The following is a 19,464-nucleotide window of genomic DNA, read 5'->3' on the forward strand; positions in this document are numbered from 1 at the left end:
TCAATACCCACTCTTTCTTTTTGCAAGTAAAAGCTGATGAACTGTTTTCTGGAGGCAGTGCTATTAACTATCCAACCCTTGAAAATAAGGGCAGTACAAAGTCAACAACCAATTCTTTTGGAGTTTTCCTTCACTTTATTAGCTATATAGGACACGGGCAGAATTATATATTTTTTGTAACTAATGTTAATAACACAGGCTAACTAGAAATATATCAGAATCTACAATGGCTGTATTCCTCAGGGAAGTTTGCTTTCACATAGCCAGTGTGATGAGCACATCACTACATTATGTATCTCTCCATATAAAATAAATGTCTCTTTCAGTTTCTCCTTGTGGGAAAGTTACATTGATAGCTGGCTGGGAAGCTGCTCAACTGAACTCATTCTCTCTCTTTGTCAGTGTCTGTTTCTCTTCATTAGGTTATAGAAAAAAAATGTGACCACAATTCCCAATTCTTAACACCTTGCAGTGTTACCTGTCTCTTATTAACAGTAAACCTTTCTGTCTCATTCTGCCTTTCTCTCTAGCCATCCTAACAATGCATAGAATTTCCTGGATGGCTCTATGGGTAAATCATTTACTCAGTCTATGCACTGCTCCTTATTAAAATTTAAAACAACTCTGTTGCAAGGGTCACTGAGTGTGTGTAATTTTGGTTTTCAACTGCTCTATGAATAAGAAGAAAACAAACTCTTATGCTGCACTCACTGTATATGCTCTATAATGACATCAATGAGGAGGAAGCTGAATACATAACATTTAGATAGTTTACCACTGTAAACCAGTTTCTTAACTGAAAGCTTTGAGAGAGTTAAAAATCAAAGTATTCAATGGACATAAGCTAGCCACCACCCCACCCTGTACCCCCTGTCCCAGGAGATTTCTTTTAAAAAATTAGATCTGCATTCCCACAGCTGTTAGAAAATATGTAATTAACAATTAGGGGATGCTGTGAGTTCCTCAGTCTCTCATGATCCCTATTCATTCACTCAGGCCAACTGAGGGTACGTGTCACTATTGTAGTGCAGTACTGTCACTGTCACGACTGTAGTGCAGACTGGCTTGAGTACAGGCAGAATTTTATTATGGCAACAGAGAATGTGGGCTACAATACTCAGGTTGTAGGATAACTAAAATTTGTGCAAACACTAAGTTAAATTACTAACTAGTTCAGGTATGTCCACAAAACATTGCAATCGCAGCAGTCCCTGCAGTTTGCCAAATCCTGTATACTGCTGCTGACGGTTGGAATGGTATGGCATACTTTTCAAAATTTGGGAAATTCTAATTGTATCCAAATAGCTTGTGCTTGTATGTCCCTTTTCTTTATACTAGATTTGATTGTTACTGTTACACATGGGAAGGTCAGTGACTGTTATGGAAAAGCACATGGATGGTAGGATGAAAGTCACATGTTGACCACCTCAGCTAATGTATATTCCATGATAGTAACAATAGCATACCTAGAAAAAGTCTAGAAAAGGCTAATGTGTGTCTTTGGTTAGCATCTTCATTAGCTACCCTTTTCCTCACTGCAGAGCCAAATTAGTATTTCATAAAGACAAGCAGGGGTAGCTGATATCACATTATCACCCTAATCTTGCTGACCTAAATAGATTGTCAGAATTTCAGGCAAATATTTTAAAATTATGAGATAATGCTGCATGTTCTTGTCATATGCCAGTGTGCCATGCTACTTAGCTATAAGCTTTAAAGTTGAAATGTTTCTGGCCTCTGGTTCTAATCCTATAAGGACTTTCACATAATTCCTATTTTCTCTGACTATTGGTATTCCATTCCTGCAGTATCTGAATGTGCCAAGGGTTTTAATGTGTTTCTCTTCATGGCACTGGTGTGAGATAGGAAAGTGCTATTATTTTGACTTTAAAGACTGGAAATTGAGGCGCAGAAAGGAACTAAATGATCTGCAGAGGCATTTAGGCTCCTATTTCTCATTTGCAATCAAGGAAGTCCATAGCTGAGCAGGAGAATAAAGCTGTCTCTCTCAAATCCCAGAGTAGCTCCTAATCACTGAACAACTCTTCTCCTCCATTAGCTTCTCATTGAGGGACTGAGATTTGTGAATAAAATTTATGTGCAAATTAATTATAAGTGCTTATTTTATATTCACAAAAACCCCAAAATAAGTATCTTATCTGAAGAGCAGCCACTTTAACATCATGAAAAGTCACTTGTGTCAGTAAAGTTCTTCCAGATGAACAGTTCTTGAAATGTGTAAATATTTTTGTTTTTCAGATATTGCATGGCAAGCAAAAAAAATAAAATAAAAAGGGAGTAGGAATATTTCAAGTAATTCTAGCAGCAAAACCCTGTACAAAATCTGTATGAGTTCAAACTGGAACAAGTTCAGAGGAAGGCTATTAGACTGATCAGGGAATGGTGTGTCTATCTTACACGAAAAGATAAAAAGATCTTGGCTTGTTTGGTTTACCAAAATGAAGGTAGAGGGTATATAATTATTGCCTGCAAATGCATCTGGGAGGTAAACGCCAAGGAGGGAGGAGTTCTATTTAAATTAATACGACAATGGTGGCAAGAACAAATGTTTATAAACTGTCTGTGACTAAATTCAGGCTAGGAATTAAAAGACGATAATTTCTAGCAATCATCGCAGTCTGATTTTGGAACAGCTTTCCAGCTTGAGTACTAGATGCCAAATGCTTACCTTTTTAAAGATGGATTTCTGGACACAATCATATCACATAATGCCTGTTGTAGCAGGAGGCTGTATCTAGTGACTCAGGAAGTCACATCACTCTTGTGACCCTTATATAGGATGAGATGAAACATTACAAGTGAATAACTTAAATTTGGATTAAACTGGAGACTGAAAACTGGACTTGGATAAGGAATCTAATTTCAAAATAAACTTCAATAGATCAGGCTTGGTGGATTTCGCTGGATGGCAATCCTTTTGTTTTCATGCTAGATATGTACGTGTCTCTGAGGCTAGGGACAGACATTACACATAAACCAGTTTAAGTGGTCAGAAACAGTTTAAAACCTGTAATAGAACAGAAGTTCAGTGCACATACCTCAGTTTGAAAATGGCTGAAACTGGTTTGAGATGTAACTGGTTGAATGTAGTATCAGACTTAACTGATTTGGGTCAAACCACTTTATGCAATGTCTGTCCCAGACTCCTTGCTGGTTTAAGATAAACCAGACTACCTCAGGATCCCAGCATGCTCTCTGGACTGGGTGGGGCTCTCTGCTCCACCACAGGGCTGGCCCCTCCCCTATGCTCCCTGGCTGGAGCTCTGGCAGAGACTTGCAGGCACACTAGACCATCTGCTTGGTTTCTCTCTGCTAAGAATGGATTATCCCCCCCACCCCTCTGCCTTCCATCACTATGGAAAATGATATATAGAAGTATTGCCTCCAGAGCAATGACAAAGTTGTAATGGCAAGAATTTCTCTAGTGAGATGTTTCTCTTCCTCCTACTGCCTCCCTGAATAGTGCTGTCTGTCAAGTGGTTCACAACATTCCCTAATGCTAGCTAAAGTCCGTGCTGTTGGAGACAACAAAGGCAGGCTTTTTGGAGCTAATCAACAGGTAGCTTAATGTCCTTCCTTGGAAAAGCTGTTTAAGAAGAGCTTGGAGAGAGGCTTTGTTTTCTTAAGGGGCTAATAAACACTGAGTTAGGGGTGATAAGCATTCCCTACTGGGCTGCTAAAGAGGGAAGAATAATCAGAGCATCTTGCCAGGGTCTGGCTACACCCTCATCAGCTCAACTTTATGAAGCAAAGGGATGGCTGCTCTAGTGCCTCCTGACTTCAAGCCTGAGCCACTGCAGGCATGTGCCTGCATTTCTGGACTAATCTGCAAAGATTGAATCAATGCAGGCTCAGGCTTTTTGAATGTCTGTACAAAGATATGCTTTCTGACGTAAAACTATCTTAAGATTGAATCAGGGTTCAGGAAGGAAAAACAGAGTACATACATAATTGTCTGGGACACATAACAGAATGATAACCAAATAGATTGGAAAAGTGGGGATGCCACCATCTTCATCCAGTCAGCTTTATCTAGCAGAGCAAAGAGCATGAAGGGAAGGAAGGAAAACCTTGTCTCATTTCCTTCCAGTAATTGGGCAGTGGGAGGAAAAGAAATATTGTACGCGCTAGTTACAGAAAGCCACAAAATAGCAGTTTTAAATTTGTCTTGACAGATATTTCCCATCCCTCTCTCCACAGACAGAGAGGCTACTACCTTGGGGGTGATTTGGCAGCATCACTTAGTCCCTCTTTTTTGACATGTAATCTGTTTGGGCTATTATTTTGTATGAAAAAGTAGGATATGAATCAGCTTCCAGACGCATAGTATAAGAACTGGCAGCTTCATCTCAGCGGCATATCTGAGCTGTAGTAGCCAAGGAGGCAAAGAATGACACCACCCCCTAAACATTTCAGTGTAATGTTGTTGTCTGCTACTCTTCCTGCTTGCAAGTTCTCCATACAATTTAATCCTCAGAAATAGTTTCAACTTAGCTTCATTCTTTGTTACAGATATTTAGATATTTAATTTCAAAACCACAAACACAAAGAGAACACTTCCCACTCCAAAAGGCCTTGCCCCCTTTATGGAAGAGAATAATTTAAATGATCGATGTGATAAATAATTTTATTTTTACAGCTGCTGTCCTGTGTCTACAAGATCATGTAATCAGTTTAATGCATCCTTAAATGGAGAGCTTTTCCCTGTTCCCTTTGTTATCTGGATTTCAGCCAGTATGCTGAGAGAGCCACTCTTTTAAGAAAGCTAATGACACAAATTAAGTGAGGTCCAAAGATGAAACGATTGGTAAAATTTTCATTTATTTAAGCAAAGTATTACATTTGGAATCTCATTCACATTTTGTGAAAAAAAAGTATCTCACTTTGACTTTTCAGATCAACCTGCAATGTGATCTGATGAAACAAAAGAAGAGGGAGGTAAAAACTGAAAGAAATCTCACATGTTGCACTTTAATCAGGTATTTATTCATTTCAATGTTATAATCTTTTTTTGGTGACTGCTAGGATGATTTCATACTTGGTTTTATTCTAAAAAATAAAGTTTAAAATGTAACTATATATACATATTCTAAGTCAAGAGGGGAAACGTGGTTGGCTCTTTATGAATTAAAGAGCCTCCTGACCAGAAAATAAATTTATAAGGTATTGATCTAATATGCGTTCTATGCTGAAAAGCTTCTATGTACTGAAGGACCCCACTTTCTTCAGTGGAACTCCAGGTTCAAAGGTCTTCCTCCATCAATCAAAGGATTTTTGTGCTGTTATTATCTAAGGGAATATTTACCTTTTAAATGCTTAATTTTAATACTTAATATATTTTTCCTCATGATACCTGTTAGGAGCATGAATAGTGTTATTTCCTGAGGGAACATTAGCTCAGAGAGACTAAGGGCTCGTTTCAGGAATGGTTTTGGTCAGAATTTAGTTTTTAAGCCGAAAGTTGCAGTCCTGAAAAACCTTGCTCAGATCTATTCATGGTAGATGAAAGAATGTTAAACTTCTGCACTGCTGGATGAGACTGAACAGTCTGGCATCTAGGTCACACCTTAATCCTGTTAGTTACTTCCCAGCAGGAGAAGAAGCTCAGTCTGGTAGGCATTCTCAGACCACACCAAGCCAGGATACACACAGAATGCAAGAGCCAGAGGAAAAAATGGTAGTTGTCATTCTATCTCCTTTTATATGCAATAGCTCAGTGGCATCTGCACTCACTCAGTCCGAAGTATAACTCACTCCTTTACCTGAAGAGATTCAAACACATACATTTCTCTTGATGCAAGTACTGTAACTATGAGAGTCTACTAGGTATGAAAGCACTTGCTATCCCTCCTTTTGAGAATCTTCTACTCTGCAAAACACAATTTTAGAGTTTGTGGGCCCAGGAGAGGGACCATAACTCTCTGGCATACTGGTTAGGCCACACAATCTTCCAGAAGAGACATACTTATGGTGGGCTCTAGTTCATGCTCCCCATTAATGAATTTTTCAGGAAACAGTTGCTACATACCTATTATATAAACAAGCAAAGGCTTCTCTATCCCATGTGCATAAACTCTTAATCAGTTGAGAAATATTCTGTTTTTCTAATCCACTGAATTAGTTTGGGCCAAAGGGAACGGCATCAAGTTGAGGCAGGCTGAGAGTGCTCCACCCTACACTTGCCAATAGCCTGGGAATTTAGGACATCTTTCAGCTTGGTAGAAGATTCAGGTCTGCATGTCTTCAAACACAGGGAGAAATTGCAATAGCAGAGTCCCAGGTTTAGATGAATAGTCTCACCCTGGGTTTAAACATGGTAGGGGGAGGCTATGTTTTGAAAGACATGTATATGATCCCTGCTCACTTTTTGGAATGTATGGCATAGACATCTATTTTCAGGAGAAGGTTCTGGGTTAATACTTGAGCGGAGGGGGTTTCCCCTCTGTCGCCTATTGTCCCTGGAGAAGGGAAGGATTAAAGATATCCTTCTCTCAGCATTATTTAGTTGGATACTTATTGAAGACACCTTTCTTAGACAGCTGATTTTTATGGATCCCATTATATGGCATTTAATATGTAGCGTCTCGTAATTCTTCCCATTTTTGGCATGTAATACATAGTTCTGGCCCAAAATGTGTCAAGTTCCTATAAGGCAGGGGTGGGAAAAATGCATCCCATAGGCCAGATCTGGCCTACCAGGCCATTGTATCCAGCCCATGGGGTCCCTAAAAATTTAGAAAATTAATATTTATCTGCTCCTAGCTGCCTGTCAAAAATGATAGGACCCAGAGGCAATTGGACTCAGGGGACTCTGGCAGCAGAACTAAGTCGCTCAGCAGGAAGGTCTGCCCAGCCCTGCCCCCTTCACCCCACCCTACCTCAACCAGAAGCCTCTGCCTAACACAGCCTTCTGGCCTGGGACCCTGGGGCTGTTCCTGGATCCCTCCACCAGAGAGGAAATTCAAATAAGAACACTGATACTCCCCACACCTCTAGCTGCCATTTCTCTGTTTCCCTGCCCACTGCTGGCCTCTCCAACACCACATGGCTCCTGGCTGTATCACCAGATGATGGAAGCACTGGGCATGCACCAGTACTTTGGAGGCAGGAGTGTGTGTGTATGTGTGTTAATAGGGTGAGCCACACACACACATCCCACCATAGACATGCACCCACACCACATACATAGACCCCCACAAACTCCATACCCACCCACACCCACATCTCTCCACAAACCTATACCCCCTCACATGTCCCCACCTCATCACAATATACAAGTGTAAGGCTTCCTTTTAAGCTATTGGGCAATCACCTCTATGTACACTACACAAACGCATGTAAATCAGGACAAAAATATTTTCTAAATCAAATTAATTAATGTTGTACATGTTCACTCTTTAGAATATAATATGGTATTTTTTTAATATCGAGATGGCAAAACCCCTTGCTTCAAGGAGTACTTCTAAGGGCAGGGGGAGGGACTTCTGGTGGCAAAGGTCAGGTGTTAAGGAGTGGGACTTTCAGTCACAATATGGCAACTAGGGAATGGGGCACTTTTCAAGGGGTGGGCTACCCATGTGGCCCTTGATAGCTTGCCAAAACTTGATAAGTGGTCCTCTACCCAAAATAATTGCCCACCCCTTCTATAAGAACTCTGGGAGCAGAAATGGGCTTGTATAAAACCACGTCCAATGCAGCTGACTACAACTAGTAAAAATGATAATACACAAAAGTAGTGTTTGAGGTTGTTCTATATTCACATAGATCAATATTCCCTTTGCACTTGACTGAGTTAATTAGAAACAATCCATATTCTTTCATCTTGGGCAGTAATGTTTAGGTGAAGTCTTTGCTTGATGGAAGTCAGTGGGAATTTTGACGTTAACTTCAATTGAGGAAGTGTTTAATGTGGAGGTGATCTGGCGGTTTGATTTTAGACTCTCCAAAAGAAGAAAAGAGATAATAAAGGGAACATGACCCACTCCCTTCTGCATCCAGCAGCCAGAAGAGAGCCATCTTAAGAGATAACATGCTATAGAAGGGTGGTATATGGCTTGCATCATCATGAAATACTTGATTATTTATGAGAGATTGCTGTTGAGTGCAGTTTAATTTTACACTTATAAAACAGTTTCTTTGCTTGTCTTCTCTCCTTCATTTTGAAAGTGTGCATTTGATTTGCTACAAATCTGCAGTAGAAATACAAGCAGGGGAAAGGCTTTCAAACAACAAGAGAGGGACAAGGAAAGGAGTTTCTGAAATAATGCCACATTTTTTATTACATTTTATAAAATGTCTTGTGAAGAGTGAAAAAAACACTTTCATTCTTTGCTGTTGTCATGTGACATTCTTTGTCTTCAGTAGCTGACTTTGATAACAACTAATCTGTGTCTCAGAAAATGTTTAGTTGACAGGTATAGTTAATGGTGAATTTTAAGCTTTAACTCAACATTTTATTTGCTTCTTTGGGTTTAAATTAGATCCTTAATATCATTGTAGCATATTTTTTATGGTTCAGTGCTTTGCAGAATAAGCAGTACATTTATTTCCTTAGGGATCCCTAAGGGTTTAATACTAAAACTAGTGATACTCTTATTTGATAAATCATCTACTATGGGACGTGACTTGTCATAAGTCAAACGCACATTTATACATAGATGACATAGTCTTATGTCAAAGCAGCATTAAATTTAAGATGTAGTTAAAAATCTAGCATTTGGAATTTTCAAGGCAGTTTGTTCTGTTGTACATCAAGTGTATTATTAATGTTTCTTTTCAGAGACTTAAAACTTAACAGCAAATGTTCATTTTGGAATAATACTTCAAATATATCATCCTCAAGAATGGCTTAAAATATCAAATACAACTTTAGTCATTTTAATAGTAATATATACTGTATAGAAAATATACAAATTAGTTTTGACTGATATAAGATTGCTTGATATTAGTACATTTTGACCCAGTAGTGCATTGGGAAAGTGATTAGTTCATAATGAAATGTAACCTTTTATAGTAAGAAATTCTATGATAGTTAAAAGTGTGTGTCACTGTCCTTTTTTTTTTTTTTTTAAGTACAGTACACTCATTTTTTTCCATATAGAACTTTCTTCACTGGTTTTGATATATAACAGTTCAGTGTGAAAATTTGGTCACAGGAAAAAAACCTGATTTCATGATTTTTAGATTTTCTATGTGATCTTAAAAATGTAAATATGAATATATATGATATTTTATCACATTTGTTCAGACAATTATTGTGAAATCATCGTGTGAAGGTGGGATTATAATAATGTTCAGCAATTTATATCTGACTGTAGCTAAAGAAAATCAATAAATCGTCCATTTTGCACATCATTCTATAGCTACCAGAACTTAAGCACCTCTTTTTAAAAATGTATTATCTTTCTTGTGGAAAACTTTTGTACTAAAATAGGATTCCTCTTTTCATAAACCTCTTGAGCTGAGCAAATCCTACTAAAAGTGTTCTACAAACACTTGTTTGAATTTATAAATGAATTCCCTGATTTTGTTTGATTCCCCTTTGTGGAGTTATTAAACAAGTATTCTGACAGAACTCATAACCGTTACTGACAGAAATGTTCACAGAAAAAGTAAATAGTGAAGTGTTGTGCTCTATGAACTTCTGCATAAAAAAAATCAGATGCAAAGAGTTAGTCACCCAGCCAGGGATCAACAGGTGAACCAGGCATATTGCACAGACTCAGTATTGTTTGTTTGCTACTTCCAATGAAGTACTTGTAGCCAAGCTACATAACAAGGAGCATTTGTGAGAATCATCTGGCAAATAATGAATCAATTTTTGATTTCAAATGGATTTGAGGACCGTGCATGAGGAGAAAAAAACCCAGTGAAACTCATTTGATAAATTGTTTATTGGCAGTTGGGTTCATGGGAATGATTGCAGGGGGTATACTGATCATATGGTCTGACTGTAAACTCTTGGTGTAGTGTAGGTAAACAGTTTCTCACCCAAAGATTCCTGCAGAATACAGCACATTCCCATGAGACCCTAACAGGGGGTGCAGTTTCTTTCTGGCTGATTGATGTTTGGCTCTGAAACTCTATCAATCATTTTGTAGAATTGTTTCCAAACAAAATGTTTTCCAAAGTTTTCTCTGGGGTGTCACCAGCAGTTTTGAGTTGTTTCCTACCCCTGCTCATATATTGGCACTAAGCAAAATAATATTTAACTTGTGCTTCCTCTTGTTAAAATAAATGATAAGAAAAAAATGATTCAAAAGAATAGGAGACAGGAAATCATACACTCTGTTGTGTGTAGTGAAAAGTGTTTGTGTTGATTCCTGTAGTGTTATAACAATATAAAAAATGGATATTCATCATGAGCCATACAATGGAAATCAAACCCCAACCTGCCGCACTGTGAAGGCAAAACCAAACACAGTAACAATATCAAATAGAATTCAATAGCTGTGTTGTGAAATGGGACCAAACATAATAAAAAGGGCACAATATAATTGTGGTTTGAAGACATAAATTGTACTCTTTTTATGCTAGGTTTTAATGTTTTCTGTGTACAATTACGGTGCTCTCTGGAATATATGTGTGGGGAAAATGGAAGAATTTCTGGTATACATTTTCTATAATTGTTATTTGGAACTGAGAAGATGTTATTCTCTCTCATACCAATTCCTGCATCATAGTTCTTAATATGAGAAGCTAAGATGCTGTTGTTTGGTGACTATTAGGGCTGTGCGAAGCTTTGGGTGGTGATTCGATTTGGAGGAGATTTGGCCCGATTCAGCGGCTGAATCTCCAAATCCAAATCAAATCAGGGGACCAATTAAAGGTCTGAATCAATTTGTAGCTCTCCAAATCTTCAGAAAAGATTTGGAGAGCTTCGATGATTTGAACAATCCCCACCTGCTGCAGCAGGGAACAGGAGCCAGATTCCATGCTGGTAAGTAGGGGGTGGGGGAGGAAGGAGGGGACCATGGGGGTCCCCTGAAAGGTCCCATCCCCTGCCTACTCCCCCGGCCACCCCCCATGGCTGCCCCGCCTGGCCCAGCTCCCAGTATTTCTAAAAACAAAGGCCCCACTCACCAGGTGCTGCTAGGCAGCAGGACAAACCCTGCTGCCCTCCACTGCCCCATGCAGCTGAGGGGCTCTGCATGAGCCCCCATGATACCACCCCCCTTCCTCCAGCCCCTCAATGGCTGCCCTGCCTGCCCCAGCTCCAGTCCTTTAGAGGAAAAAAAAACAAAACAAGAAAAACCCTGGGAGTCACTGCTCCTGCAGCAGCCTTGGGGCTTCGGGGGGGGGGCTCATGCAGAGTCCCCTATGTGGTGGGGGGCAGCGAGGATTACCCCTATGCTGGCAGGTAGGGTGAGTCTGGGGTTTTTTCTTGGTTTCTTTTTTCTTAAAGGGCTGGAGCTGCGGCAGGCAGGGCAGCCATGGGGGGGACTGGGGGAGTAGGAGGGGTCCAGGGGGCTCATTCAGAGTACCCTCTCCAGCGTGGGGCAGTGGGATCACCCCTCACCCAGCAGCACCCAATGAGTTGGGGCTTTTTTTTCCCCAAGTGCCAGGACCTGGGGTGGGTGGGGCAGCCATTGCCAGGTTGGGAGAGCAGGCAGGGGATGGGCCTGGCCTGGGTGATTCAGAGATTCAGCAGCAGCTGAATCTCCAAATCAGATTTGGCCTGAATTGATTCGGGACAGGGATTCGAATCACCAAATCAAATCACTGTCCCCTGAATCAGCCGAACCCAAATCCAAAGCGAATATTAGCCACGTTGTACAGGCCTACTATGAGTTTCTCTAAATTCCAGAATAGTTGATGAAGCACTGTGTTTAAAAACATACTCAGAATGATAGGGTGTATATATGGGGCAAATGGGGAAGACACCAAAATATGAGAAATGGAAAAAATCTTAACTGTTGGACCTCCCTTTTCATCTTTCCTCAGATATTATTGAGAAATATGGTATTTTCTAGCCAAAAGGTTTGTTGTTGTTTTTAGTTCAGGTTTTAGGTTTTTTTTTTCCAAAGTGTTTTCAGCTGCAGTTAAAAAAAACTTGTTAACATCTAGCTCTAGCTGATATTAAAAGTCACTGGGTCTAGGTATAGATGGATTTTTCCCAACTTATCTAAAAGATCTTATGAAAGATCAGGGTAGTTTAAAGGCAGGTTAAGTGCTAAAACAAAAGTAAATGAAAAGCTTAAAGAAAAGTTTAAAATAAACTTCTATATAAGGTACCAGTATGGTTTTATATTCTAGTCAAGGATTTGTTCTATTGTATTCTAAAAGATTAGTCACATCTGAGACGCTGTAACAAAATAACTTAATGGTTCAAATGTGCAAGACCCTGTACCTAAGGAGCAAACTACTTAAATGGCAACAGTGAAAGAAAAGAAATGCAATACTTATCAGTCCACTGGAATACCAGTCTTTCATATTTTCCCTGGTAGGCGAGTCTACCAGATTCTAGTCTAAAGTGTTTTCACTGAAGCTGGAGCCATGGTTTTGTAGCCGGACCATGCAACTAGGTGCAGAATGCAGAGCTCTGGTTGTAACCCTACAGACATTTTTTGCAATGACACAATTTTTTTATTTGCATTTTGATTTCTGTTATTAGATATTTCAATACTTTGAGGAATGCGTTGAGATGTTTGAGCAATAGCACAACTGCCTTGTATTATATCAAGGGCTCAAGGCAACCCTTCCTTTCCACCTCAGTAGATGAGATTCTTCACTACAAGTTCATGATCTATGGGTCAATTTGGTATCATGGGACATCTTTACATGTGCTGCAGGAATGGAGGAGGCTTTAATTAGAATAGCTCTGAGAGTGGCTCTAATTAAAGTGCCCACAGCATCTTGTGTATTCAGTGTCCTGCACTTCAAAATGGCAGTGGGAGTACTTTAACTAAAGCTCAACTGACAGGCAATACGAGCACCTATACATAAGCACAGAGGCTGTTCCAACATGCTGGAATTCCAAGTCATCAAAACAGAATTGAGTCTGCTGAAGTATGGCAATTAGTGAACTCCAGCAGCTTCCTGTAACTCCTGAGTGCAGCAGACTTGGCATTTTAAAATGCCAGGTTGCTAAAGCTGGGCTAAACCCATTTCTTTAGATGTCCTGATTCATAGAGACCCTGGTGTTCTGGAAAGGCTTCCTAATCCCAAGTTCCCAGTACCTCAGGACTTCTAAAGCCAATATGTGCAGCTGAGCTGTCCCTGGGCCTGGCCAACAATCAGCTGACTGTCAGACTAGATTTTGAACTGACCCAGGAATTTTGAGGCCATATCCAACAACCAGCTGATAGTCAGACCCAGCTCTAAAAGCCTGAGGTCTCAAACTGCACTGTAGCCTGTTGGGGCTGGGTCCAACAATCAATAGATTGTTGGATCCACTCCAGATGAGCCTGGGTCCTGAACAAGCCCCAGGACTGTTAGGCTGAGTCCAACAATAGGACACATTCCTGAAACAATGCATCTGGGACCTGTTGAAGACTGAGGGAATATCTGAGTCTGGTACAGAGCTTTCCCTTGCCTAATCTGTAGGATCAAGCTGAGGGCAGCTCATTGGTGGTACAGTTGAAATTGGAGGAATGTAATGTCCCATCTTAAAAATCACACCTCTGCCTTACACATCTGTCATGGCAGGAGGCACAGTTTTTGGGATGGGGCATAACATTTTTCTGATCCGAATCACATCATTGTTTTAATGTCTGCCAGGAGCCTAAGGAAAACTAACACATTCTAAAGATTGAATTCTTGGAGCCCTGTTACACCTAGAGTGGTTGGCAGGAAGCTCCAGGGTCAGGCTTGGGTACACAGTGCTACTCATGAAAGCAAACACTATGGACAGTTTGCAAGAAAAGCCAAACTTTATTTCCCTCCACTATACAACAACCTCCTCCCTGCTCACAACAACAGACTCCCACCCACCCCAGCAGCAGCACATTCTATCCCTCCTTCCCAACAACAGACCCTTCCCTAACTCCAGTGTGCACCTTCATAAAAGACCTGCTTCCCATGCAACTATGTACAATGTCTGATTTGTGAACTGATGGGGGGAATAGTGGGGTGGAGGTGCCTATCGTGTGGCACAGAGAGATGCCTGGTACTCTAGCCTTTGTCTACACTTACAGATTCATAGATTCATAGATGCTAGGGTCGGAAGGGACCTCAATAGATCATTGAGTCCGACCCCCTGCATAAGCAGGAAAGAGTGCTGGGCCTACATTACCCCAGCTAGATACACAACTAGCCTTCGCTTGAAGACCACCAGGGTAGGGGAGAGCACCACCTCCCTTGGGATCCCGTTCCAGACCTTGGCCACTCGAACTGTGAAGAAGTTCCTCCTAATATCCAATCTAAATCTGCTCTCTTCTAGCTTGTGGCCATTATTTCTTGTAACCCCCGGGGGGGCCTTGGTGAATAAATACTCACCAATTCCCTTCTGTGCCCCCGATGAACTTATAGGCAGCCACCAGGTCGCCTCTCAACCTTCTCTTGCAGAGGCTGAAAAGGTCCAGTTTCTCTAGTCTCTCCTCGTAGGGCTTGGCCTGCAGGCCCTTAACCATACGAGTGGCCCTTCTCTGGACCCTCTCCAGATTATCCGCATCCTTCGTGAAGTGCGGCGCCCAGAATTGCACGCAGTACTCCAGCTGCGGTCTGACCAGCGCCCGATAGAGGGGAAGTATCACCTCCTTGGACCTATTTGTCATGCATCTGCTGATGCATGATAAAGTGCCATTGGCTTTTCTGATGGTTTCGTCACACTGCCGACTCATGTTCATCTTGGAGTCCACTAGGACTCCAAGATCCCTTTCCACTTCCGTGCCACCCAGCAGGTCATTTCCTAGGCTGTAGGTGTGCTGGACATTTTTCCTCCCTAGATGCAGCACTTTGCATTTCTCCTTGTTGAACTGCATTCTGTTGTTTTCTGCCCACTTGTCTAACCTGTCCAGGTCTGCTTGCAGCTGCTCCCTGCCCTCCGGCGTGTCCACTTCGCCCCATAGCTTAGTGTCATCTGCAAACTTGGACAGAGTACATTTCACTCCCTCATCCAAGTCGCTGATGAAGACATTAAAGAGTATCGGTCCAAGGACCGAGCCCTGCGGGACCCCACTGCCCACACCCTTCCAGGTCGAAACCGACCCATCCACCACGACTCTCTGGGTGCGACCCTCCAGCCAATTCTCCACCCACCGGACTGTGCAGTCATCCAAGTCACAGCCCCTTAACTTGTTCACCAGTATGGGGTGGGATACCGTATCAAAGGCCTTCCTGAAGTCCAAGTATACGACATCCACCCCTCCTCCTGCGTCGAGGCGTTTTGTGACCTGGTCATAAAAAGAGACTAGATTGGTCAGGCACGATCTGCCTGCCACGAACCCGTGCTGGTTTCCCCTCAGCATAACTTGCCCTGCCGGGCTCTCACAAATGTGAGCCTTGATAATTTTTTCAAAGACTTTGCCAAGGATGGAGGTGAGACTAACTGGCCTATAGTTGCCCGGGTCCTCCTTCCTCCCCTTCTTGAAAATGGGAACCACATTGGCCCTTTTCCAGTCCTCCGGGACTTGACCCGTGTGCCATGAGCGTTCAAATATTCCCGCCAGTGGCTCTGCAATGATGTCGGCCAGTTCCTTCAGTACCCTCGGATGGAGGTCATCCGGGCCTGCCGACTTAAAGGCATCCAGTTCCTCCAAGTGACCCTGCTCCACCTCAGGGTCCACGCATGGAAGTCTGGTGCCTTGCTGCTGCCTCCCTACACTCCCAGTGAGAGACTTGTCATGCCTCTCGCTTAGGAACACTGAGGCGAAGAACTCGTTGAGGAGTTCAGCCTTGTCCCCTCTGTCCGTCACCAATTGTTTCTGCCCATTTAGCAGAGGTCCTATTCCTCCCTGGGCCTTCCTTTTACTCCGCTATATATCTAAAAAACAATTTCTTATTGTCTTTTACTTGGGTTGCCATCCTCAGCTCCATGGCAGCTTTGGCCTGTCTAACTGCCTCCCTACAAGCACGAGCAGAAGAGGTATATTCCTCTTTGGTGATCTCTCCCTGTTTCCACTTTTTATGTGCTCCCCTTTTGGCCCTTAGTCTGCCCTGGATTTCTCTGGTCAGCCAGGGAAGCCTCCTGGCCCCTTTCCCTCTTTTACCTCTCATGGGGATCGTCTCGCTTTGTGCTCGAAGGATAGTTTCCTTAAGGCACAGCCACCCTTCTTGGGCTCCCATCATTTCAAAACTACTACTCTGTAGTGCGTCCTTCACTAATCACCTGAGTTCACTGAAATCAGCTTTCCTAAAGTCCAGCACGTTCACCCTACAAGTTACCTTACCCACTCGACGCCTTATGTTGAATTGTATTTTTAGGTGATCACTGTCCCCCAGATGGCTACCGATCTGTAGGTCCCCTACTATGTCATCCCCCGTTGCCAATACCAGATCCAGTAAGGCATTCCCCCTAGTGGGACCATGTACCTCCTGCGTCAGGTGGAGGTCCTGTACACAGGTTAGAAACCTGCGTGAGCGGTGGGACTTTGCTGTCTGTGTCTCCCAACAGATGTCCGGGTAGTTTAGGTCCCCCATGACCACCGCCTCTTTAGCTTTTATGGTCTCCGAGAGTTGCCTCAGGAGCCCCAAATCTATTTCTTCCCCTTGATGTGGGGGTCTGGAGCAGACCCCTACCACCAAATCCTTTTCTCCTTGCCCCCCATTTAGCCTAACCCACAGTCCTTCTACTTCCTCATCCTTTGATTCTGTCTTGATGAGGGCTGATGTATATTGCTCCTTAACATAGAGCGCGACCCCTCCCCCCTTTTTCCCCACCCTGTCCTTTCTGTACAATCTATAGTCCTTGATATGTACTGCCCAGTCATGGGATGAATCCCACCAGGTTTCCGTCAGCCCCACTAAGTCATAGGCGTTTAGTGCAACCAGGAGCACTAGTTCATCCTGCTTGTTCCCCATGCTCCTAGCATTAGTATATAGGCACTTGAGCCCTGCGACTGGTGCCTTTGCTGCCCCCCCGCTCCAAGTCCCAAAGGGCTCTTTGTCTCTTACCTTCTCGTTCCTTACCTGTGCCGTATTGCTGTCCACCCCCTGTCTTTCATGTTCCCAAAGCTCTCTTTCTTCAGGCTGGGCTGTCCTTGTTGGTGCCACCCGGTTTGGTGGTCCACAGCTTCCCCCGCCCTCATCTTCCCCTCCCCCCGACGAGCCTAGTTTAAAGCCCGCCGGAGGAGATCCGTCAACCTGTAAGAAAACACACGCTTACCTTTGGGGGACAGGTGAAGCCCATCCCAGCTGAGCATGTCCCTCGTTGTAATGTGTGGGTCATTGTCCAGGAAGCCAAAGCCTGCCTCGAGACACCACTGCTGAAGCCGCCAGTTGGTCTCTCGGATGCAGTTCTCATGCCGTCTGCCACGTCCGTTCACTGGCAGGATGGAAGAGAATACCACCTGTGCACCGAATTCCCTCAGCACGCCGCCCAGAGCCTGGTAGTCCGCCATCAGGTGATCGGGGGTTCTCCTGGCCACATCATTAGTACCCACATGGACAAGGACCATGGGGTAGTAATCGGTGGGCTTGATCCTGGCCTGGATTACCTCCGTCATATCCCGAATCTTAGCTCCAGGCAGGCAGTAGACCTCTCGTGCTGAAGGGTCCTGGCGACAAATGGGCCCTTCCGCACCTCTCAGGATGGAATCGCCTATGACGAGCACGCGTCTCCTCCTCTTCTGGGTCCTCTCGGATCTCTTGATCTGTTTGGAGTGTGAAGAATGTGGTGTTTCTTCCTGCCCAAGGGTTTCCTCCTCCCTTTCCATCTCCTGCAGAATCGCCAAGGCCTCGTACCTGTTCTCCAGTCGGACTGGAGAAGCTGGTACCTGCTCGCTGCGAGCTGCTCCGGTCCTGGCTGTGACCGTCTGCCACTCTGCTGTGGAGGTCCTTCCCTGGGCTGCTTCTTCCTTGGGTGCCTGGTCCTGCAGGGAAAGGAAATAACTGTCAATTTCCTCCTCTGCCTCCCTGATCCCCCTCAGCCTGCTAACCTCCTCCTGGAGCTCCCTCACCTGTGCCTCCAGAGCCCTAAGCCAGGCACCTGCCGGACAGGTGTGGGGGCTCCCAATCTCTGCCCCCCCCGGCCCTGCTGGGGATCCCCCGCAGGCCAGGAGGTAGGGGGACATCAGCTCCCCCATGGGCTCAGTCTGGGTGGAGGCCTCAGACCAGCCCTGATTAGCCTTGTCCTCCCGGGCAGAGGCCCTAGCAGCACTCCTCATAGACACCATTCTAAGCAGCTGTTTGTAGACCTGTGTGGTGTCTACGTCCTACCCGTACAGGAGTCCCACTCCTGGCCCTCCCGGCCCGCCCACTGGCGCGAATGCCTGCGCAAATGCCGGCGCACTCTGTTCGCGCTGCGCGGCTCGGGAGTGCGGCTCCCTACCGGCTCAGCTATATGGGACCCGGGGGGCTTCCCCTCCGGATCCGGCTCAGCTGTGCCGAGGCCCTCTGCCCCACTTACCTTCGGGGGATCAGCTGCTGCTGCCCCCGCTGCCGATTCCTCTGCTGCTGCTGCTGCTGCCACCGCCGCTGCCTCCGGTCAGAAGTTAGTTATGGGGCACACGTGCGTGCGGGACACACGTGTGCCTGATTCCTCTCCTTCCCGCTGCTGCTTCCCGCTGCTGCATACTTACAGGAGTATGGCCAGTATGGTGAGGCCCAGCAGGTTGGGGGCTGGCCTGGGAGGCACTGATCAGCCTATTCAGCATGGTTCTCCTCCTCAATGGGGCTAGGGCCAGCAGAGCCCCGATGTGGAGCTGGCCCAGCTGTAAGCAGCACCTGCTCAGGGGCTGCATGGTGTGTGCATGAGCAGCAACCCAGGCAGAGGGCCAGGCTGCTGTGAAACTAGGCCCAGGATCTGAGGCAGGAGGCCCTGGCCAGTGAAGGTGGTGCTGCACCTCTTTTCAACCCCACTGGGAGCTTGGCACTGGGCTGCAGGTGGCTGCCAGTGGCCAGGAGGGGATGGGGATGGGGGCTGGGCATTGAGCAGCACAAAGGTGAATGCCAGGGCCAAGATGGTGTTGAGGACCTGGCAGTCTTCCTCCATCACTGCCACTGCCTGAGCCACCATGGTGCCCTGCCGGTTCTGGGCCTCAACATCCTCTCCAGGAACACAATGTGCCTTTCCTCTAGGGCAAGGTGTGCCTAGTCTCTCCTGTGCTCCCTCTTCAGGTTCTGGGATCACCAGATCTAAGAGTCCATGAGCCACTCCTCCACTGGAGTCAGCAGCTAGTTCAGCTGCACAGTTGGGTCCAGCACTGGCAGAGGCAGTGCATGCAGAGGGCGCTGACTGACAGTGGTAGTGTCCTTGCAGCCACATCTCCGCCAGCAGCAGGTAGTTCTCCTCTGCATGCTGCTTCTGGACCTTCAGAGAAAGGACAGAGAGGTTCTTTATGACAG

The 19,464-nt window shown here is 44.5% G+C and overlaps 1 long non-coding RNA gene across 1 annotated transcript; it reads right to left on the reverse strand.

The window, feature by feature from the left end:
- Window positions 1-17,383: 17,383 nt before the first annotated feature.
- LOC149874306 (uncharacterized) lies at window positions 17,384-18,667 on the reverse strand. The gene is made up of 4 exons (XR_016439915.1): window positions 18,527-18,667; window positions 17,863-17,990; window positions 17,616-17,771; window positions 17,384-17,443 (listed from the first exon to the last, which is right to left on the reverse strand). It is a non-coding gene; the product is annotated as an uncharacterized LOC149874306 (long non-coding RNA).
- Window positions 18,668-19,464: the final 797 nt, after the last annotated feature.

The sequence above is a fragment of the Crocodylus siamensis genome, chromosome 1, assembly GCF_052110815.1.
Source record: "Crocodylus siamensis isolate JL-2025a chromosome 1, ASM5211081v1, whole genome shotgun sequence".
In the NCBI taxonomy this organism is placed as follows: domain Eukaryota; kingdom Metazoa; phylum Chordata; order Crocodylia; family Crocodylidae; genus Crocodylus; species Crocodylus siamensis.